The sequence below is a fragment of the Lytechinus variegatus genome, chromosome 8 (assembly GCF_018143015.1).
Source record: "Lytechinus variegatus isolate NC3 chromosome 8, Lvar_3.0, whole genome shotgun sequence".
NCBI classification, from domain to species: Eukaryota; Metazoa; Echinodermata; class Echinoidea; order Temnopleuroida; family Toxopneustidae; genus Lytechinus; species Lytechinus variegatus.
This window is the reverse complement of record NC_054747.1, coordinates 37,435,211-37,460,007: the sequence shown is the minus strand read 5'-3', so window position 1 is coordinate 37,460,007 and position 24,797 is coordinate 37,435,211. Positions and strand designations below refer to the sequence as shown.

The window sequence follows — 24,797 nt, the reverse complement described above, 5'->3', positions numbered from 1 at the left end:
CTTTCATGCGACACATGCACGCCTTTCCATGCTTTCATGCATGTACAACTGGTTATTCAGCGTATGCCCGCCTGAGCCTGAGGTAGGCCTATACTCTGGCAGCTGGCTGGAGATTTTCGAAACGCTAGGCCTACATGGTATATTATGACATGGATAAAAAGTGGTTTTTCAAACAAATCGAGTACATATTGAGTGAGGAAAACTTACTGAATTAAGGCTTAGATATTGATCATTACCGTCCATCGAATCGATATTGCATCTAATATGGATTATTGATGGATATAATTGATATGTACATAGCATAAGCAATAGGCCTATCCGAAAACTGAAAACATCTGTATTTGCGGGATTTTCCCCTTTTGCTCTCTCCTCCTAAGTATAAGCCATTTTAAGGTCTAAATCTCATTTTTTTCCGCTCACGCTTCGCGCTCGCATTGTTTAGTTCGCGCTCGCTTTATTTGATTATTGAATATTCATTGCTATATGGCTGACTACGAACAGTTGTCAACAGGTCCCTTTTCAATTAGTTATATACGATTTTTTTTAGGATCACAAACATAGCCCAGAATATTCGATTTTCAGGAGAAGATACATGCAGTTTCCAAAAAAATATGGCTTAAGAGATTGTCATGTTTTATAAGAATAAAGCAGATAAGTGACTGTTACGAAGAAACAAATAAAAATCATCTTTGAGTGGCCGATCGCGGAAATATGCGTGATTTTTTTTCAACCCCCTTCTTCCACTTATTTGCGAAAGCTGGATCCGCCACTGAATTCAGGCCTACTTTCAGCACCCCCAGCAAAAAAAAAAAATCGTTCCAAGGGCCCTCTACTTGTGTATGGAACGAATTGAGAAATAAAAAAAAAATCTTGAAAAAGAAGAAAAAAAAGAGATCTAAACACTTGAATACCCCCACGCACAAATTTAAACATGCCGTGTATACGTAAAAAATAATTCTATCGGAAATTATTCTCAAATTTCCTGACTGTCGTATATATCATACATAATTGTTTCATGATGATGAATACATTATCTCTATACCATCTAGTTTCGTCAGTGTTGCGGAGAAAATCTTGAATCCTTCATCTACAAGGCGTTTGCGCAAGAGTAGTCGTTGCTGCTCATCACGTGGTTTGCTTTTCAGGGATTCCATAAAGACGTTGAGGACTTGACCGAAAGTCGGTTTGTCCGTAGAGATGTTCCCAACCTCAACAATGTTGGCGAAGTTTAGAGCTTGTATATGTATGATAGTGTCTTGAAGATATTTTAAGACATTTTCAGTTTGCTTTCCACTGCGACGAATGTCACCTGAAAATGAAATATATTCATAAATTTAATTTTATCATTTTTTTTCTGGATCTTAAATGGATCCCAATTAAATTCTATTAAAGAAAGATTATGATTATCATAACACTTCTAAGAAGTCAAAAGAATTGTTTGTAATATCGAAATATGAGCTTTGTTTAGTATTTTGGGTTGTGTGGTGTTTTACAAGTATTCAATTGCTATCTGGAGCAGAAGTGCATATGCATACTTGCCAACCCGAAAGAATGCAAAAGCAGTAAGACTCGGCGAGGGAGCGGAGTGGTATAGAGACATTTCAAATTTTGAAATAAATTTGGCACATTCTAAAGCACTTTTAGATCTGAATTCAATGTGATATTTTCATTTAAAAATATTTGGCTATCAATATTTGAAGAAAAAAATCCGGTAGATTCTATTGAAAAGAGAGGGAAAAAGCGGGAGATGCTCAAAGGTCTTTAAAAGCGGTAGAGTTGGCAATTATGGTAATCATGGTAATGTTGGAATATTTTGGCTTAATACGGGGAAATATCATCACCTGTTATAATGCCAATCGCCTTTGCTTTCCCTAGAACTTGATAGACGGCTTCAGCTAGTGCTGTTCTCCAATTGTATGTTGGGCATTTCATCCTTTAGCATGTTCATGGTGTTTGTTACTTCGCTGTTTATTCCCAGATTTTCACGAATTTTGTTGCGGTTCGCCTCTTTGGAACCCCCTCCATAGCTGACGTCACACAGATCAGCGTGTGACAATTCATATCCTAAAACGAGAAACAAGGAACATAGACAGGCTTTGTAATAATAAGGTGGGCCAACCATCCGCGTATGGAAATCAAAGACGCTATTGATTGGTACGTATGCGTCATTTCACCCCATGGACATGATGGAAGAACAGTATATCATGTCGACTAAACTGAAAATGGGCAATCCATCCGTTTTTTTACGGAAAAATAACTACTACTACTACTACTACTACTACTACTACTACTACTACTACTACTACTACTACTACTACTACTACTACTACTCACAAATGACGACATCCGAGGGGGGGGGTATTAGTATAAATGTATAATATTGTACGTATGTGCCGGGTTGACCCCCTCCATTTTCAGCCTAAATCTCCGTCCCAAAGCATCACCAATTTTTAAAGTATTTTCCCGTTCCGGATACCCTCAATTCGTGGTTTCTCGTTCGAGTACCCGATAATACTCAACGCAGCTGCTCGCAGAGTGGCAATTTTCCATGACCGCGCCTCCCTGGACGGCGCCATGGCCATGAACCTACGAATTAAAAACAAAATGATGTAATCTAACCTACATGACCTAGGGGCCCCAGAAATGCCAAAGAGGGGGAAATTGGATATTCTCCATGCGTCTATTTTTTTAATAAAAGGGAATAACCACACATGCTTTTTTTTTAAATGATGTTTAATGGACATGATAGACTGGATGCAGGATAAGTGCGCTTTGCTCAGTGGCATATGTCAAGGAGGGTGTTGGCAAATCATTTCTCTCAAATTGTAACTGCAATTTTTTTTTCTTAATCGTTTGATGAAATAATATGTGCGCAGTTGAGGGATAAGATGACAATCTGATTACCGTAATTCAGCAGATGACCAATTTCAGGGAAGCCTTGATTGAGAATACAACACAGTTCACTTCTGGTCGGCCTTTTTGTATACAAAATTAATCAACAGGTATAGAAAAGAAAGAGTTAATACAAATGCAGAAATGGTAAGAGTATCTAAAACAAACACTTTTCAAGTTCTTCTAAAACATCTTTCTTATTTTTGTATTTCCACTGAACATAATTTCTGAAATCACTTTTAAATACCATCCAAATTGATTGACTATTGAACAATTTATTCTTAAAGTAATTTAACATATATACTTTGTACACAGCATATTGTGCATAAATTAATAATAGGTTAATCAAATCAAATTTAGACTCGCTGATTTGAAAACCAATTACAATAATCATTTCTTCTAAGTAAATGTCTTTTTGAAACCAATCTAATATTAAAAGTGAATCTTTTTCCAAAAATCAGTTACTTGGTGGCATTTTAACAAAATGAGAATAGATGATTTAGGTTCGTTACAAAATGAGCAAATAATGTTTGACGAGATCTTCCATTTAAAAAGATTTTCTTTAAAAGGTAAAATATTGTGCAATAATTTGAAATTAAATTGTCTCACTTTATTATCTCTGGTATTTTTAAACTTAAAATCTAATACGTTCTTCCTTTCATAATCATTGGTAGTTGACAAATTTCTTCCCACCAACCAGAAACAGGGGGTCCCCTTGTTCTGATTCATTTAGTAATACATAAAAATGTTTTGCTTTCATGCAACAAACTTTAATGTAATCACCAGATTATATTTCAAACATTTCTGGTTCATTTTCTGTTTCATCTTTGATGTAAACTGTATTTCTTATTTCACTCACCCATACTTTTGGAAATGCCTTTTTCAATTTAGAAAATTTGAAATTTATTAACAATGAATTTGTGCCCAATCGTCTTTGTAAGGAGACACACGATATCCAGTGCCCATTTTCAAAGAGGTCACTGACTTTTTTCAATCCCGTTAGCTTTCCACTCTTTAAAATGTAAGAGGTCATTTCCGTGTTTAATATTGCTATTTTACCATAAGACTTGATCGAACACGTCTTTTACGTTATAAAAATGAATATATCTCAGTTCACTCCAGTACATAAGTAGGTTGACATAAAACTCTGGTAATTTGAACTTCATACATAAAAAAAGCATATCTTTACTCGAACAGTTCATTCTCAAAACCTCCGATACATCTCCGATGAGTTTATCCAGAATTTAAAAAATAGTCTCCATTGTGACTTGTCACCTTTAAGTATTTTGTGAACCAAGACAATTGTAATGATACAATTTTGGTCCTTAAGTTCACCATATCTAAACCCCAATTTGCTGGAGAGCGAGTAACAACCGCTCTCTTGACTTTTTGTTTTTTGGAACCCCAAAGAAAACTGTAAATTAATTTGTTAAAGGGGAATGAAACCTTTGGAACAAGTAGGCTTGTGTCGAAACAGAAAAATAAAAGAATAAGAACAAAGAAAGTTTCAGAAAAATCGGACAAATAATGAGAAAGTTATGAGCATTTGAATATTGCAATCTCTGATGCTATGGAGATCCTCCCATTGGCAACACAAAGGATGTGTGATGTCACTGATGAACAACTTTCCCTTTGATGGACTATAAAATACCCTGATAATGTGTCTTTTTGCTTTTTTGTATGGTGATACAAACTCTTTATCCATGGTGTATTCTTTAAAAATCTGTATTACATGCCCTCCTATAGAAAGAATACATGTTCTACTGATAGATGTGATAAAAGAGGCAATTTAAGTGAAATATATACTTAAGTAATGGGGAGAGTTGTTCAAGAGTGACATCACACATCTTTGTCGCATTGCCAATGTGAGGATCTCCATAGCATTAGTGATTGCAATATTCAAAAGCTCATAACTTTCTCATTACTTGTCCGATTTTTCTCAAACTTTCGTTGATCTGTTTCTATGATTTTTCTGTTTTCACATAAGCTATCTTGGTCGAAAGGTTTCATTCTCCTTTAAGTTTAGTCATATTATTCTTTGGAATTGGTAAACATGTCCCAATGTATGCAAATTGAGAAACAATAAGCGTTTTTTATAATTGTTATCTTTCCATAATATGTCAAGTTTCTTATTTTCCATACCTCAAAAGAGATCTCACCTTCTCAATTTTAAAATCCCAATTTAAACTTTCACATTCTTTTTGTTTGGCGGAAATGAATATACCGAGGTATTTTATGGGCTGGTTTGTCCATGCTAAATTGTCCAGTTCCTTTTCTTGAAAAGAGGTATACATATAATTTGTATATTTTTTCATTAAGTTTAGTTTTGGGCCTGCTAAAAGACCGGCTTATTTCGAAAGGGTGGGTGCTGTCGCGTTAGGGTGCGTCAACGCGAACGCGAAGATTCGTCCAAAGCCCCCCCGGCTTGGCCGAAAGGGTGCGCTTGGAGCGTTACGTCACGTCGCGTTCACTGGAACGCATCCATTCGTCCAAAGCCCCCCGGAAGTGCCGAAAGGGTGCGTTTTATTTTGTTTTTAATAATAATAATAATAGTAATAATAATACTAACAATAATAATAATAATTACAATAATAATAATGATAATAATAATGGTAATATTAATAATAATTATAATAATAATTACAATAACAATAAGAAGAAAAAGAAGCGGAAGGAGGAGGAGGAGAATAAGATAATGATGAAGAACAACAATAACAAAAAAAATATCACAGACAACAATTATGAAAATACAAATTTAGTAATAATTATAATGATAGTAATTATAATAATATGAAGGAGAGGAAGAGGGATGCAGAGGAAGAAGAAAAAGAAGACAAGGCAAACGCCAAGCGTTGTCTCGCCTGCATATTGCAGTCATGAAGAGAATGTATGTCAAAACTATGCTGTATGACTTCCGAGGCTGTCAGCAGTTTAGGGGGTGAATTGTGGTTCTGACAGTTTACATATGCAATAATGCTATAGGCCTACTTTATCCCTAGGAAATGAGATAACACTAAGAATGCTGTTAATACTATGAAGCTACATGTATAATGACTTCCATGGAAGTAAGGAAATTAATGTTAGTGAAAAAGAATGTAATTCATAACAATGTGAGTGAAAACTTTGACAGCTTTTCTATTGTACCTTTGGCAAATTTGTGTGAATATTATAAATGGTGTCAAGAACTATAGCTCATTAAATAATAACAACAACAGCTTTTAAAGAATAAACAAGTAAAATACAAAATCTGGTTCAAGTATAGAGAGTACTGAGTTCTGAAGTAAAATGTTCATTGACCTTTGACCTTAATCAAATTCAACTCACATTCGAACTTGACCTGCACCTTCAAAAGATGGACCTCTTGTATGAATTTGGCAATCCCACCTCGAAGCTGTAGAAAGTTATTGGGTGTACAACATAGCACAGTGCCAGTCATGGAAAGTTCATTGACCTTTGACCTTATTCAAATTCAACTCATATTCGAACTTGACCTGTGCTTTCACGAGATGGACCTCTGGTATGAATTTGGTGATCCCACCTCGAAGCTGTAGAAAGTTATTGGGTGTACAACACATTTGTTGACGACGACGCCGCCGACACCGGAAATAGTGATACCTATGTCTCGCTCCGCTACGCAGGCGAGACAAAAAACCGAAGGAATTATTTTAATTACAATAATAATAATAAGAGGAAGAAGAAGAAGCAGAAGGAGAGGAAAAAGTAGAAGCGGAAGAATAAGAATAATAATAATAAGAGGAAGAAGAAGAGAAGAAGAAGAAAAAGATGAAGAAGTTCGAGGAAGAACAAAAGGAGGAGAAAGAAGAAAATAAAAAACGAAGGAATTATTTTAATTACAATATTAATAATCTAAATAATAGCATGCTCCTTCTCCTATGGATCATAAAAATAAAAATAATAATAATTATAATAATTATAATAATGATAAAATATGCTTAATGATAATAATAATAATAAAAATAATAATAATCATAAGAAGAGGAGGAATAAGAAGAGGAAGAAGAAAAAGAAGAATAAAAGAAAACAAGTGGAATGCCTCTGGCAGTCTCACCGGCATCACGCGGTTCAATATAGCAGCAGTTCTGACTTTGAATACTACTCTAACTCGCACAAGGTGTTCAGTGATACATGGTTACTCTTATGTCCACTTTTTATGAACTAGACCAATAAACTTACAGAGATATGATGGTTATTCAACAAAAAAAAACCAACATGGCCAAAGTTCATAGACCTTACATGACCTTTGACCTTGATCATGTGACCTGAAACTCGAACAGGATGTTCAGTGATACTTGATTACTCTTATGTACAAGTTTCATGAATCAGATCCATAAACTTTCAAAGTTATGATGGTAATTCAACAGATACACCAATTCGGCCAAAGTTTATTGACCTTTGACCTTGGTCATGTGACCTGAAATGCGCACAGGATGTTCAGTGATACTTGATTACTCTAATGTCCAAGTTTAATGAACTAGACCAATAAACTTTCAAAGTTATGATGGTAATTCAACAGATACCCCCGATTCGGCCAAAGTTCATTGACCCTAAATGACCTTTGACCTTAATCAAGAGACCTGAAACTTGCACAAAATTTTCAGTGATGCTTGATTACTATTATGTCCAAGTTTCATGAATCAGATCCATAAACTTTCAAAGTTATGATGGGAATTCAACAGATATCCCCAATTCGGCCAAAGTTCATTGACCCTAAATGACCTTTGACCTTGGTCATGTGACGTGAAACTCATGCAGGATGTTCAGTGATACTTGATTAACCTTATGTCCAAGATTCATGAACTAGGTCCATATATTTTCTTAGTTATGATGACATTTCAAAAACTTAACCTCAGGTTAAGATTTCGATGTTGATTCCTCCAACATGGTCTAAGTTCATTGACCCTAAATGACCTTTGACCTTGGTCATGTGACATGAAACTGTAATAGGATGTTCAGTAATACTTGATTAACCTTATGTCTAAGTTTCATGAACTAGGTCCATATATTTTCTCTAAGTTATGACATCATTTCAAAAACTTAACCTCAGGTTAAGATTTGATGTTGACGCCGCCGTCGCCGTCGGAAAAGCGGCGCCTATAGTCTCACTTTGCTTCGCAGGTGAGACAAAAATGAAGGAATGATTTTAATTACAATAATTATAATAATTAATCCAAATACTAACATGTTACTAGTGCTATTGATCATAATAATAATAAAAAAATAATGATAATGATAATTATAATAATAATGAGAAAAATAATACTTAATGATGACGATAATAATAATAACAATAATGATAAGAATAATAATGATAATAATAATAATATCAATAATAATAATAATAGTAATAATGATAGTGATAATAATAATAATAATAAAGATAAGAACGATGATAATAATGATAACATTTGAATAAATTCCTTTTTTTCATTTCATTAAGAAAATTCAAAGAAAATGTATTTATCTTTAGTCAATGACAAATAAAAAGTAGACATTTCAAGAATCATATTTTCATCTATAAAAACTATATTTTCATAAATATTATTCAATACACAGGAAACATCTTCAAATGTACACAATTTTTTCACACATAATTTTCTTCAACCTGAATAAATCATTGTGCATTTTTTAATCAATAATGTCCAATAAATTCAAAAAAAAAAACTGTGGTGTCATTGACTTTTGTACAAGTTTTTCAACATTCATTAGTGTTGTTGGTGTTGCTGCTGCTGTTGTCATCATGGTTGCTGGAATTTATTTTCTTTTTGCTGCTGCTCTTGGTGTTGTTGGTGTGATTGTTTCATTGCTGGTGCATTGCTACTGATGTTGCTCAAGGTGTTGCCTGTGTGGTTGCTCTTGTCATCGCTGCTACTGCTGCTGTTTACAAGTATGGCTGTTGCATCCCCTGATGCATTTATTGATGTTGCCGCTTGTGTTGTTTCCTGTATGATTGCTTAATCCTTGACATTGGCTTTGTTTCTACTGTCGTTGTCGCTACTGCTGTTGATGTTTACCACTGTGGTTGTTGCATCTCTTGATGAAGTTATTTATGTTGCGCGCGATGTTCCCTGCATGGTTGTTGGAGCTCCTGCTGCTGTTGATGTTGCCAATGTGATTGTTGCATTTCTGCTGTAATACATGTAGGTATTTTTGCTGTTGCTCTTGATGTTGTCGGTGCGGTTGCTGCATCTCTTATTGCAGTTGAGGTTTCGGCTGCTGATGCTGTTGTTGCTCCTGCTGCTGTTCATGTTTATTGAAGTAACTGAAATGGAATTAATTTATAGAGCATGTGATATTTTATTAATAAAGATATTAATTTCCATGATTATTGATACCAAAGTCATTTATTCCTCATTTAATTATCGCTGTTAAAATTCTGCGAAAAATCTCACTGCTCATTGATTATGAAAATTTATGCGTAAAATCATAAGTTTGCTCTAATAGACCAGTTCGTAGTTACTTCGTGGACAATTTTGGTCAAATGACCTTTCATTTCTTTCATCATGATAGGCAGATTTCAAAGCAAGATATTACGTAAGCTTGCCTTACATAGCAGGATGAAGAAATTGAATAGACCAGGTGACTAGAATAGCACACAAATGAACACGTAATGAAGGCATTTGTTGCATTCCTACTTTGAATGCATATCTTAGCATGTTGCACAATGTACTTTGCAAACTGTGAAATACCAGTCGTTCGTGGAAGCATTGTTGTTTTTTGTGGATGAAAATGAAAATGACAATTCAAAAGAATATATGAATAATCAAGACATCAAAGTTGGTGCTTATCTCATTAGATTTTAAAGCACCATGTCACTTTAGTACAAATGACCTTCTTCTGATCATGCATAGAATCTTTTGATCATGCGCAGAAAGGAACTACGAACTGGCTTATTAGTAAAATAAAGCCCCTAAAATGCTCATTTTTGTTTCACATACTCTAGATAGGCATCTGATCAAATTTATTTTTCAAAAATGTACACATCACATTTATTTCTTATGTATTCTATTGTTTTCTAAATTTCTTATGTATTTCTTTGTTTTATGACTTTTTGCTTTTCATTGTGTTTTCAATGGAAATTTTCGGGACTTTATTTTTACCATAGACAAGATAAAATTAAATGATTTTAAGCAGTAAAAGGAAAAATAATGATACATTTTATGAATTTTGGCTAAAAACACTATTTGCATTGGATTTGTACACAAATTCATGTTTTTGAGCAATTTTGGGTCTGCATGCACTTACGAAATGTTGCGTAATTTCGGAAACGCGTACCTGGGGGTCACAATTTTGGTCTCAAAAGTTGCGCGAGAGTCTTGAAAGTAAAAAGTCAGCGAGCGACACATTAAAAAAACTTTGAGCAGCTGATTTATCGCGAAAAATGTCGAGCCCCCCGTTAAACAACGAAAAAAAAAATGCATAAGAAAAAAATTAAAATGTACATGTATACACAATTGATTTTAATGACTTGAGTTTTTCTCATTAATACCAAAATAAAGGGAGTCAAAATCCAAAATTATCACATTTGTTTTTTATTTCGTGATTCAGAACCAACCTGCTGATTTCTGAAGTGAGTGCACAATCTACAGGCAAGATCCTGAGCCACCCCCCCCTACCAAGATCATTTGAATAAGTGAGGTTTAATGACTGCTTTTGTAGTCATTAAATTTATCTGATTTATACAGGCCTACAAGAGATATAAAAAAAATTGTGTTCTTTTTTGGGTAATTTTGCAGTGTTCCTAGCTGACAAAGCAGAGGGTGATGGTGTGTGGGGGTTCTAATAGGAATGCAGAACAATGGAACATTCATTTACTACTTTGGCAATAGAAAGCAAGTCACAGCATCTAGCATTGATTGATATTGGATGTTTTACAACTGTCCAAGAAATATCATCATTAATCATTTAAGCATCTAAGCACTTATTATCTTATAGACTTATAGATGTCACTGTTTTCAAATATTGACTGCTAGAAGACCAAATAAAGAAGAGAACAGTACTGGTAATTTAATTTTTTTTAATGTGACTACTTTCTTCGCCAAAGTGAGGCAGTCATACTTAAGAGTGTTTTAACTTACAAGTGACATCACATTTCCTGCCTTCTTGTCTGGCTCTCCAAAACCTTCAACCATTTATACTTGGGTAACTTTGTATCTCGCATCCGTCTGAAAAGTTTGGGTGAAGCCTCCACCTGAAGGAAAAGAGTATTGAACTAATTAAAATATTTGCCACAATCTTGTATTTCTTCTCACATGTATATGTACATGTCTAAAAACAGGAAATAAAACATCTTTTGATTACCAGAATTCATATAGAAGGGGGTAAACAAAGGGTTCAAGCTTTTATTATGTTAATCAAAAATAAAAATAGTAAATGACATATGCTCTGGCTGAGAAACTTAGAGAAATTATTCCTCGTAATGTAGCTTGTATGTACATACACATGAGCAAGTAGTGAAAAATGGATTGAGGGGTGTGAGTAGGGGCTACGCAAAGCAAAGCTGGGGTCGCATGTTAACTGTAGAGTTTTTAAAGTGAGCGACCATGCAAAAAATCATGACCAAATGGTAATTTTTATGTTTTTCAGCTCCCGCACTGTTTTCCAAAACCATGTACAAAAATGACCATCTGGATGATTTTTTGCATGGTCATGGTCTTTCATGTCTATGTAATGTCTACATTACAAACTGACTTTAAAATCTGGTACAGTGCGATTTCATTATCATTGATGTGGGTTTTAATGATTTAACATTCTGCAACCTAAACAATATCCTTCATTTTTTTGTCATCATTATAGCATTTTACTAGTCTACATGTTACCTGTGGTTGCATTTCAATCTCAGTGTTTCTTCACCCATTGCCAAATCTTCTGCCACATGTTCATCAGATTGGCCCCTGGCACATTCCTTGCTGTAGTAGACCAGTCAGAGCCAAGCTCTCTAGTTCCAGTCTGAAATTAGAACATTAATATTACATTGATATAACAAAGAAATATGTAGATTGACACAGTGATCATTGAAAAATATTGCACTTTCTATGAATATTGTTGACATTTTATAAAGGGGAATGATTCAAATATACCAATCATTTTTCTTTCTTGTTGTATTATCCTGAAATTTCTAGAATCGACCAACAATCGGTCAACAATTAATTCTTGTTAATTCATATAATTTCCACTTGATTATAAGCAAGACAGTCATTAACATATTAATCATACAAATAATAAAACATTTTTGTCATTAATATATTTTTGAATTAAAATAAAAGTTTTTTCTAACCCAATAGCACATGGATACCTTGCTGGTTTAATTTACTGGACTTTGTTCAATAGTACTTTATTATGAGATTCAAAGGCAAAAAAATACTTGGGCTTGATGAGATCCATTGCATATTCCCCTTTATTTTTGTTTTAATGAATGGACCTTTAAGTACCTTTACGTGCTATTTAAGGTTAGGTTTGACTAGATCTAGACTCTAACTTTATGTGGTACGATAAAAATGAAAAATAAAATTGAAAAATTGAAGAGCCCCGACTGGGGGATTTCGCATTGTAAGTCCCATAATGGTGGCTGCACGATAGCTAGACAGCTGGCAGCTGTCTGTTTCGAGGAGTTTTTAAACATTTTTTTTTATTTCTCCTCATACACAGACGGCTTGCTATTGTGCAGCCACCATTAGGGGACTTACAATGCAAAATCCCCCCGTCGGGGCTCTTCAATTTTGTCTTTAATGAATAACAATTTTGAAAATTAACGCGACCAAAATGCAAATTTATATTCCCTCTTGGCAATAATTCCCCAAAACGGAGAAAATTGAAGTTAAAAGGAACAAAACAGTGACTTACCTCGGCTGTCGCGCAAATTCACTTCCCCTTTTTATCCGATCTTAAGTACGTAAACATATGGCCATTGAGTCCCCTGTACAGATCGCGCTAGAACTTCGGTCTCTGTATTTGGTGAGTGAAGCCAACGGAGTTCAGCTGAACAACCAGCAAAACAGGGACCGAAGCTTTTGGTCTACTGCCACGGGTGCACCATTTAAAACTTATAATATCTAGATTTTGATTGGGTGTGAACGCACCTCTGCCACATAACTCCCCCCTGAATCCTCGCCTGCTGTCGAGTGCCTCCATTTCGTTTGACTTGTGTTCGCTAAGCCTATATGCTAAATAAGTTGAGAATATCCAATTTATCACTCACACTATCAATATGTGATTTAGCTCCTGTCCAATTCCAATGACTGTAACACAGAATTGGGATGGCCACATTGGATTTGTGTACATCTATTGCACACACTGGTAATCGAGGATATCCCCGACCACACCAAGCAACAAAATCAATACAAAACCAAAGGAAAAGAAAAATTATGATTTTTAATATAGAATGTCAGGCCAAATCGTGGTTTTGGGAACCACTCGTAGATTTGTGTACGCGCACTTGTGTACAAAGTGAATGGAGGTGGAAATAGGGTAGTGCGTGCGCGTGTGACTGAATAAAGCGCTGCTGTATGAAGTGAACGGTGGTTCCCTATATCACGATAATGCCGAATGTCATAAAGGTAAAACAATATAAAGATTTCTCTTAGCAAAATTACAGCCCTGTGTGGATCATAAAAACGTGTATGGACAGGGTCGCGATGGGTCGTTGTGTGGACCTCAGTCAGATACTTAGTTCTGCAGACACAGAAACACGGGTATGGGACTAGACTGGATTATGTACTGTCAAGTTTGTCGATCGTATCGACAGGGTTCCTGCCAGAAGATTATCTTTTCTTGTAATTCAATTGATAATTACGCACCACAAATTATTCATCACCTTACATATAATATGAACGACATTTTGAATGGTTTTACTTACGGTAAAATCCTCATTCACCTCTCCGGTGACCTTCACTTCTGCTAATTTCTTCGTTTCATTTCGAATCGTCGCGGCGAAAACATCAAACAAACTTTACATTTTTATCAAAACTTTGGGAGTGGGCGTGGCCTAATTAGTCAGCGAACCTCGTTCAAGACGATTTGTAAAATAAAAATGTACTGAACGCGAAGGTTCGGGAAAAGCCCCCCGGTTGTGCCATTTGGGGGCGTTGTCGACACTGACGCGCCCTAACGCTCCCAACGCACCCTTTCGGCCAAACTGGGGGGGGGCTTTGGACGAATCTTCGCGTTCGCGTTGACGCACCCTAACGCGACAGCACCCACCCTTTCGACATAAGCCTAAAAGACCAAACGTTTCAACTTCTTTCAAAGCCAAATTTCTCGACTCTACAGAGTTTACAAATATAACAGCATCATCTGCCAATTGTGACATGACGACATTCTCTTGAACAATACCAACCGGCATGACTGGATTTTCTGAGGGAATTTGAATTCCATGAATGTAAGCATTTTGTTTATTCTCACTGCCATGACTTCGGCGACCAGTATAAAGAGGAGACCTGATAAAGGGCAACCCTGCCTCACACCTTGCTCTATTTTGAATTCTTTGGAGACCCAACCATCATTAATTACCTTCCCTATCGCATCGTTATAAAGAATTTTAACCCAAACTTTAAAAGTTTCTTTAAAACTCAGTCTATCTAGTAACAAAAAAAGGAATTTGTGACTTAAGTTATCGAATGCTTTCTTGAAGTCTAGAAAAATTAAAATCCCTGGGGAGTTCTTGTAGTGACAATATTCATAGTATCTAAAACAAGGCGGATGTTTTGTACAGAGGAACGTTGTTTTAAATAACCAGTCTGATCTGCAGAGATCTGATGTTTTCTAGCACAGCATACAATCTTTTACAAAGTGCTTTTGCAAGGATCTTGTAGTCAATGTTCAACAATTAAATTGGTCTCCAGTTGTCTATTACTCTCTTGTCACCTTTTTATGCAACAATTTAATGACAGCCTGTTTCTGGCTTTCAGACAACTCTTGACTTTCAAAGCCTTCGTTTAAACTATCGATCAACATATACTTCAAATCATCCCAGAAGCACCGATAGAATTCTGCAGTTAGTCCATCGCTGCCAGGGGATTTGTTATTTCTCATTGTTTTTAACGCTTCAAAACATTCCTTTTCTGTTATTAAGCCTTCACAAGCCAGTGCATCATCCTCAGAACGAGTAGTTAAATTTGTATTTTTAGGTACTTTTTTTATTTCGGAATGTACTCTTGAAGACTTTTTTTAGTATAAGTCTTTGTAATAATTTGCTATTTCTTTAATAACGTTTCCATAACCAGTAATGATTTTTCCATTTTTATTTATACAGTCAATTTCTTTTTGTTTTCCATTTTTCTTTTCTAAATTGAGAAAATACTTGTTAGATCTTTCGCAAGATTCCATCCACCGTTCGCGAGATCTTACACATGCGCCCCTACATCTATGTGCATACCATTTTTCAATATCTGTTTTCAGATCGTTCATTCTTGCTATGTCGTTTCTTTCATAATTTCCACTGTCAACTTTCCTGCACAATAACATGTACTTTTCGTACGTTCTTTTATACCATTCCATCTTTTCAATTTGTTTTTGCTTGGCGAATTGCATGGTAAACTCTCTAATCCTTATTTTACACATATCCCATTTGGTTCTTGCATTCATATACATGTAGCATTGAAATAATGTAGAGTTTATAATACACTTAATATGTTTCTTATAGACGGAATCATATAATAATGAATTATTAAAGGTCCATGTCCCCTTTCCTCTCGTAACACTTTCTATCCTTAATTTTAGTGATATGGCACAGTGATCACACTTGATTGCAGGTCTGATATCAGTACTTTGAACATTACAATACAATGATGAAGAAATCAACCAGTAATCAAGTCGAGATGATATCCCTAACGATAATTGACGCCAGGTAAATTGTTTTCCGAGTGGATACCATTTTCGCCATACGTCACTTAGACTAAATTTATTCTGGATATTTTGTAACCCTTTAATTTGTTTATAAGCCTGTGAACAACCTTGGGTATCAAGCTTGGGATCTTGTACACAGTTCCAATCACCTCCAAATACGAGTAAATCACCCTTTTGTTTTATATCTCTTATCCAGTTATACATTATCTTGAAAAATATTTCTTTTTCAGATTTAATAGTTGGGGCATAAACATTAAGAAGAAAGTATACTTTTTTCTTATTACTTAATCTTACAGCAATTGCCCTTCCGTCGATTTTCACAAAAGTTTCGAGTATTTCCATGTTATCCTGTTTCTTTATTATAGTCACAACACCTTTAGAATGATTCGTTCCATGGTTGAAAAAGCACAGTTCACCACATTCTGATCTAAACGCATATTCTAGCTCAGTTGTTAAGGTTTCTTGTAATAAAATTACATTCGCTTTTTGAAAAGATAACCATGAAAAAATAACGCCCCGTTTTCCTTTATTCCGAGTGCCTCTGACATTAGGAGAAATGAGGTGTAGATTCTGCGTTTTCAAGTTAGAACAGATATGGACCATCTCTGCACCTTCAAGAATAATTACTGTTCACTTGTTTTTTTTTCTTCATTTTTTCTGTTTTCTCCTACGCTTGACGGGTTTTTCCCCTTGTTTTTTAGGGTTAGGTGTTTCAGGGGATGGATGCGAGTCGGATTCTTCTTCTTCTTCATCTCCTGAAGCTGTTGCGTCTGTGTTTGTTTCTTCCTCTGTGACTGCCGACTCTCGCGAACTTGCTTTCTCGCTACGCAGGTATTCAGATATGCCTGGTTGCCTGGATGACGACGCTTTCTTTTGTTGCGATTGGCGGCTGCTTTTAGATCGCGTAATCTTTGGTTCCATAGGTATGGGGTCGTCAAGGTGAGGCGTCTGTTCGGTGACGGGGGTAGCTGCATTTCGCTTGGACGCGATGAACTGGTCGATTGTCGCCTGGGCATCGGGGTGATATGCTGTACGTGTGCGGGTGTTATCAGCCTGTTGCTGCGAGGTGGGCGTGGTCGTATAGCTGCAATCACGCTGGATGTGTCCGGGTTGTTTACAACTGCGGCACACAAACGGGTTAATGCAACTTGAACGATGGTGCCCTTGGAGCAGTTGGAGCATACTACCACCTTGCTTGTGTTGGTTGTAATTTGCCCTGGGTGGAAGATTCTCCCTTTGAAGAGGCCGAAGGTCATGAAACGAGGGAGGGGTTGGGATGGTTGCTGGATGTAAACAGTCCTATCTCCAGTTAGACAGTCTGTCAACTGCCCATCAACACGGAGCCGTTGGTAGGTGGGTTTCCCAACAGTTTTATATTTCCTCCTCTCTAGTTCGTCACAAATCAAGGAGTCATGGGCTGACAGGGGTATGTCCTTAATTATGAGGCGAATACATCCATCCATTCCATCATTTAAGAATGGATTTTTATCGTATACTGCGATATTGACATTCCTAACGCTCAGGCCTTTGGTGATGAGCTCTATACGGGAGTCTTGGGACGCCAGATATAAACGCCATAAACCTCCGATTTTTTGAATCCCTCTAATGCCGCTAGTTTTTGTTGTACGAGCAATGCACTTGAAAAGTTCTTCACTTGATACATCTTTGTCATTACTAGAGGGGATGTCCTTGTGTTTCACAAACACCGGTTTAATGTCAGTTGAGTCTATTGGAGGTTTAAACCGGGCTTTTTCTGCGTAGGCCGCCATCTTTCAAAAATAGCCTGGGCGTTAACCTCAAAGTTGGAATCTCAAAATATCAAGACCATGCAACAACATCCAGTTTCCAAATAGATATATATGAAATGTCACTATATTTACCTTAGATTCCACTAGTCCTTTCTCAAGATATATATCCAAAAACGTTAGAAATATAGGGTTTAATCACTCTCCGAGAACGGTCGTGACCTTATCCAGCGAAGTTGAATTGCGCCCTCAAATACTTATGTTTATATATGGTATACAATTTGTTTTTGTTTGATGGAAGTGAAATAAATAAAATTGAAATCAAACTTTAACATTGCAAGATTGCTGGAAAGCCATTGCTGTATTTTTGTTAAAATGTGATAGAGCTCGCTGTTAAACTACAGAATCCGGTACAAATATGTATTCTGAATTAAATACATTTACGAATGCACAAAATGAAATCAAAAAGTATATTTTTTTGTCTGATTTGTTGAGTTGAGGAGGTGCGGTATATGTCAATGAGCTTTACTGTCAAATTGAATAGTAAAGTGAATGCGGTAAATATACTAGAACTGCACGAGAAAGTAATCATGCTCCCCAAGATTTTTTTTTCTGGGGGTGCTACGAATGCTACACAAAACGGCAGCACCCCCTGCTGGAAATCCATTTGGTTATCTAGTATGGCCCAAACCACCTTCATCTTAAAGAGACATTGTCTTGCTGCTTGGCAATTTTTTTGTGACAAAAATAACTTTCATTGAAATTTTTTTGGGTACTTGCATAACAGAAATCTTTCCTAGCCCCCTAGAAGTAATTAAGGTTGTATGCTGTCCTCCAATTCATATAAAAGTGGCAACATTCTCATACTAAGTCTTGATCACATCACATGTAAACGTAACAAAAGTCCTTGGCGTACAGATGGAGTGCTTTGGGACCATGGAACCTCATGATTTTCACGACTAAAAAAGGAAAGGAAAGGGTGAAATATGATACTTAAAAAAACCCCAAACTTTTGCATTGAAAGGTTTTTCTTTTAATTACACACTCACAGCTTAACATTGCCCACCCGTCGTGTCTGATAGAATTGAATAGACAATCAATCTGTATAAATGCATGCAAATACAATAACGTTAAACGACAAGCATAAAAAAGCAGAATTGCAAGGGATTATTACTGTGCCCTTAAGTATTCGGGGCCTATAAATATCTAGTTATATCTGTCATGTCTGTCGCTTTATATGTATTTAACGCGATGACCCCCCCCCACCAGCTTAATCATGATAATAGGGTCCAAAGATATGAACATCTGAACATAGAGACGATGGAAAAAGGATGAAAACTCTGTTTGATTAATCGATATCATAATTTAATTGTTTTAGAGTTACTGGCATCAATACCTGTTGAGGGAGATAATGCATACATTATTTATTCCTGGTATTTATGTAGACAACATACAAAGTTTGCTTTCCAAGGTGGATTTTATCAGGCTTGTAATTAATGTTCACAACGTGCAGACGTGGTTGATTAAGTACCCACCCCAACATGGGTATGAAGTTCAAGTATTCTTAAAGCGTTCATTTTCTCTTCTCATATGCTCTATCTCTTACCTGTCATCTCTTCCAACAAACTTGCTCTTTTGTGGATCTTTTTTTTTCTTTTATGCCTGTGTCATTTTCTTTCTCTCTTTCCATCGCATCTGGTCAGTCATGCGTCCTGTTGGCAATCGCGTAAATCGACCATTTCATTCAATTCATTTATTTATTTTTCATTAAATAAGCATCAAATTATGTACAATTGAAATAGACATGTATATATAAAAAAATTGATCAAATACAGAAGCATAGTAGATTAATATTGTAAGTGATAGTAAACTAAATGGAAAATGGAACACCTGTAGAAAATTCTTTTAACATGGTAAATGGCAGGTGTCCAAAAGTTAACAGAATACAGGTCCCCTTAAATTCACAAAAGATCGGGTCCAGTTTACCTGCTCCCTTGCACAGGCACTCATTGCCTTTATCAAAGTACGATTCATATTTTTTAGATCGTATAAATCAGTCATATTCAATGTATCAGTATAATCGTGTAATTCATCATTGGGCAAACATTACTTTTCATGCGTAAGATAAAGGTGAAATACAGCAGACATGGCAGAGATGACTACTTAATGCAGCTGAAGATGGCGGTTTCCAAACGACAACTGGCTCTGTGGACATTCTACATTTTAAATGTGTGTTTCTTTATGTTCTTCACAGGTGGGTAGGAGAGATTTTGAACAAGATAGGTTTGTATGTATGTATGTATGTATGTTTTATTTATTTAAATACGGGATAAAAAACCTGCTTTCAGCCGCAAGGCTGTTTTTCAGCAAGTCCGTACATAAAAAGTTGAAAAACATATAACAATAAATTATAAATCATGAAACAAAATAATAAAATACAAACATTTAAACAGACATAAGTTACATTGTACATGATAAAAATAAAGATTTGAGATAAGAAAATAAGAACTAAAAAGCAACAAAAAATATATAAAATATATACACATTTAAAACATAAACAAAAGTACAATCAATATACATGGTAAAAAATGAAAACAATACAATGGTCAGAAATCTCAGTCAGCAACAATTACGGAAAACTAATAGGAAAGATATTTTGGATGCATTTTTTAAAAGCCGGTAGATTTGTTTGTGTTCTTACGGATTGGGGGAGGTTATTGAATAAATGACTGGCAAGATATAAAGAGCTATTTTTCAAATAATTGGTGTGGGGTTTTGGAAGATGAATATACTGTTTGATATTTCTAAGTGAATGGTGCGTGTCCTTAATTGTAAGTTTTGAGTCTAGCACATTTGGAAGCAGATTATTTAACAGTTAGAATAGCAAAGTGACGAGGTCTTTCTTTAACTTTACATTTAAGCAGTCAACAGAAACAGTCTGATAGAGAAGTGTTCTACTGTAGCGACAATCCACCTGTAGAATTATCCTCAATGCTCTGTTTTGGAGGATTTGAAGCCGTTTCAGAGAAGTCGAATCAGGTTTCATCCACACTGTATTACAATAGTCGAAATGTGGGTGAATCATTGTCTTATACAAAAGAGTAGCAGTGGGTATGTCTATATATGGTCGGATTCTCCTCAACATAAAGAAACTTCGTAGGACTTTGGATGGGACACCGTCAATGTATGGTCGCCAAGTTAATTCCTTATCAATAACGATGCCCAAACAATTGCAGTTTTCTACTCTTTCCAGAACTTGGTCATTAATCCATACATTGACATTGGCAAATAAATTGGTCTTGCGCTTCGAGCCTGTAATGACCAGCTTACACTTTTTAACATTCAACAAAAGCTCATTGTGTATTAACCAATCTTGAATAGAGGCCAGGTCTTCGTTCACCATATATTGCATTCGATTAGGATCTCTAGATGATACATACAGACAGGTATCGTCTGCATAAAGTGATATGTTACAATATTTTATTACTTTGGGGAGATCGTTCATGTATAGTATGAAAAACAAAGGCCCAAGAATACTCCCTTGAGCAATTCCACATTGTACAATTTGTTCAGCGGATTCATTTCCATTTACGATGGTTTTTGGGGTTCTAAATTGAAAATAATTTTGAATCCATCGTAAACAATTTTCATAAAATCCATAACATTTTAACTTTTTAAGCAATATCTCTAATGCCTTTCCAGGTCTAATGCAACAAGGGCAACTGACTCACCTTTATCAAGTGATTTAGTAATGTTTTCAGTCAGATTTAACAGAACAAGGCTTGTTGAAAAGTTTGGACGGAAACCAAATTGGTTTGGAATAAGTATGTCATTTTCATTTAGATATTTATATATTTGTTTAAAGACTATCTTTTCTAAGACTTTGGAAAGTACCGGTAATACAGATATTGGTCTGTAATTAAATGGATTCGAAGCATCACCACCCTTAAATAATGGAGTAATTCTTGCCCTTTTCCATTCGAGTGGAATATACCCTTCTTTCAGCGATGAATTAATGATATGTGCCAGTGTGTTAACAATACAGGGAGATGAGTCTTTCAGAATACTCGAAGGAATTGTATCGAGACCGGTCGCTTTGTTACGTGGTATCTCTAAAAGACATTTTCTAATTTGTTCTCCAGTAATCTGAGCAAATGAAAAGGAGTTTACGTGAGTCATAAACTGAACCGGATTTCCTCTGGCTCCATATTGCTGAATTGGTTGCTTCTTATTCATAGCTTAAGCCCCTTTTACACCTTCACGGATGCAACACGGATCATCACGGATCTCAGTCCATGATGATCCGGGGTGCCAAATTTGTATTTTCCTAGCATTCCCGGAGTGAGTACGGAGTTAACTGGTTATTAACACGGATATGTACGGAAAAGTACGGAGTCTACAAGGATAGGCAAGGTAGCAATAGGGATCCTGTTTGATATGCTCCCGGAGCCAACACGGAATACCCGGATGATCACGGATGTTACTGGGTCTTTACACGGACCTTCACGGTTGCTCACATTCTGTACTGTGATTTATCAAGTGCATTAGACAAGTATTCTGACGATAAAATACATAGAAAAATTGACCTAAATATTATATTTAAGGGCCAAACAATTATCATAATGATACAAATGCTATTTGTACCAAAAATGATAAACTTTTTAGGGGTAATTATCAAATTATACATAATATTGCAAAATATGCATAAATTTGCATAATTAATTAGCCGCAAACAGAAATAACAAATTTTCCCGAATGGTACTGTATGCAGGATTTTGCAGTAACCATGTCGATGAAAGCGAGTGTTATAAAAGAATATTGTAGAAATAAGATTTTAAATGGTCAATTTGGCAGCCATTTTGTTTATGCAAATTAGGTGGTCAAGACATTAAAAATTGGCTTGGGAACCGGTCTTATCAGATTTAGCACCTTCAAATTAGGTGAAATAGACCGGTTTCCAACTTTTACCCCAAAATGCTCCTTGAATTCAAATTCTCCCAATATTGGTCTTGTATAGTTATGAATACGGACTATTGTTCATGTACGCAAACAATACAAACATTTGACCCCGGATAAAGCCGGTATCAACAAGGATCACCCGGTTCTTACAAGGAGCCTCCCGGATGCATTCGGTAGCTACACGGATGTACAAGGAGGCTACAAGGATGAACACGGATGATTATCAGTCCGTGTACTCCGGGATGAAAAATTGAACATGTTCAATTTTTCTCCCCGGACATGCCGGTACATCAAGGATGGCGCCGGATGAGTAGCCGGAGTGTACACGGTAGTCCCAGACTGTACACGGATGACCCCGGATTGACAATCCGGGATGATCCGTGTTGCTTCCGTGAAGGTGTAAAAGGGGCTTTAAGAAGAAAAATGGGCATTAAGTACATTTGCAATATTTTTGCTCTTTGAGTATTCTTCATTTTTATAAACAATTTTTCATATTTTTAATTTTTTTCCTGTATTCTTATTTCTACCTGGCAATATATCACGTAAAACCTTCCACATCATAGCCGAGTTGCCTACATTCCTTTTTATACTTTCCGTTACGTATTTTCGCTTGGCTGATCTTTGGGCAGATGTTACATTATTGCGAATTTTCTTATATTCATTCCAGTCACTTATATTTTTAGATATCTTTGCCCTTTCTTTTGCTTTGTCCCTTTTACGCATTAACTCTAAGATATCACTCGTCATCCAAGGAGACTTTTTGTGTCTTACTCTTTTTCTCTTAATAGGAGCATGTTTATTCAAAATTGATTTAAACATTTGAATCCACATTTCGTAAGCCTTTTCCGTGTTATTCTCACAAAGTATATCATTATTTGGCATGTCATTAATTTCATTAACAAAGTTTTCAATATCAATATTTTTTATATTACGAGAGTATACATAACAATGGTCTGAACATATCTGAGGTTTGACCTTTCCCCCAAGAAAGCGCGACCATGTAATGATCACTTAGACTGACAGGTATAACGGTGCATCTTTTTGCATTATCACAGTTTGAAACAAATATATGATCTATGAGTGTTTGTGACGAGTTGGTAACTCGTGTTGGAGAAGTTACAAGTTGTGTTAAATCGAAATCATTCGAGATTTCTAAAAGGCGCTTTGCATTGTTTGAAAGCTTTTTTGGGAGGAGGTCACAATTTAGGTCTCCAACTAGTACAAATTCAAGTCTTCGTACTTCTATATCTTGAAGAACTTTCTCAAAGAGATTAAACACTGTTACACTTGAGTCGGGAGGTCTGTACCATGAAAATACAATAAATGGTTTCTGTTTAGGTAAATGCACCTCTATACAGATTGATTCTAGACCCTCAACACACAATTCTTGTGGGTAGGTATAATTCAAAGATTTGTGAACAAAAGTGATTATCCCACCTCCATTTCTGTTCCTATCTTTCCTCACAGAAGTATAATTTTCAATGTTTACTTCATCATCAGGTATGGATTCATCTAATCGAGTTTCTGATTGGTACATTTTACACACATAACAGCATTTTGATTTGATTTTACAGACTTATCACACTTTAAACACGGGAACTTCAGACCCATGGGTTAATAATGAAGCGTGTTAATGTAAACAATTGGTCGATCAGAGTCAAAGTTTATCTAAGTCACTGACTTTCCTTAGTTTTACCTTGGTGTCATCCTTGGTAAGTGCAGTTACACGGCCGTCGTTTGTCCAAACTCTCCTTATTCGTTCATGCTTACGGGCTTCGTATACCAATTCACTTCTTGTTCTGGTCAGGTCTTCATGGATGTAAACATTCGATCCTTTGAGTTTTGATCTCGCTTTGTACACTGCGTTTCGGGCATTGTATCGTGCAAATTTGACAATGATGGGGTTGACTGGGGTTCCATCCGCTTCTTCCTGGCTGTCGGCTCCTTGTTGACTGCGTCTTTGTGGTCGTTGACGTTGGCCGGCCCTTTCACGAGCTCGAAGCGGTATCCTATGAGAGCGGTCGATATCGGATGGCTGAATGTTGATTTGAAGTTTCTCCCGGACAACTTTGATAACGATGTCATCTGTTACTTCGTTCGCTGATTCGTTGATCCCGTGAAAGCGAAGACAGCTTCGCCTGGAATATTGTTCCTGTTCTTCAAGGACATCACGGAGAGATGAGATCTGTGCCTTCACCATGTTCACGTCATGCAGTTGATGATCAAGATCTGCGATTTTATTAGTTTTTTCTTGCATATCGAAATCGATTGCTTTGTAGACTTCATTCTTGACGTCCTCCAAAATGGCGTCGGAAACCGCCTTCACAATAGATGAAATCA

The 24,797-nt window shown here is 36.1% G+C and overlaps 1 long non-coding RNA gene across 1 annotated transcript; it reads right to left on the bottom strand.

Annotated features, from left to right (window-relative positions):
• Positions 1 to 8,687: 8,687 nt before the first annotated feature.
• On the bottom strand, positions 8,688 to 13,902 carry LOC121420457. Its single transcript, XR_005970761.1, has 4 exons — positions 13,766 to 13,902; positions 11,730 to 11,859; positions 10,989 to 11,101; positions 8,688 to 9,172 (listed from the first exon to the last, which is right to left on the bottom strand). It is a non-coding gene; the product is annotated as an uncharacterized LOC121420457 (long non-coding RNA).
• Positions 13,903 to 24,797: the final 10,895 nt, after the last annotated feature.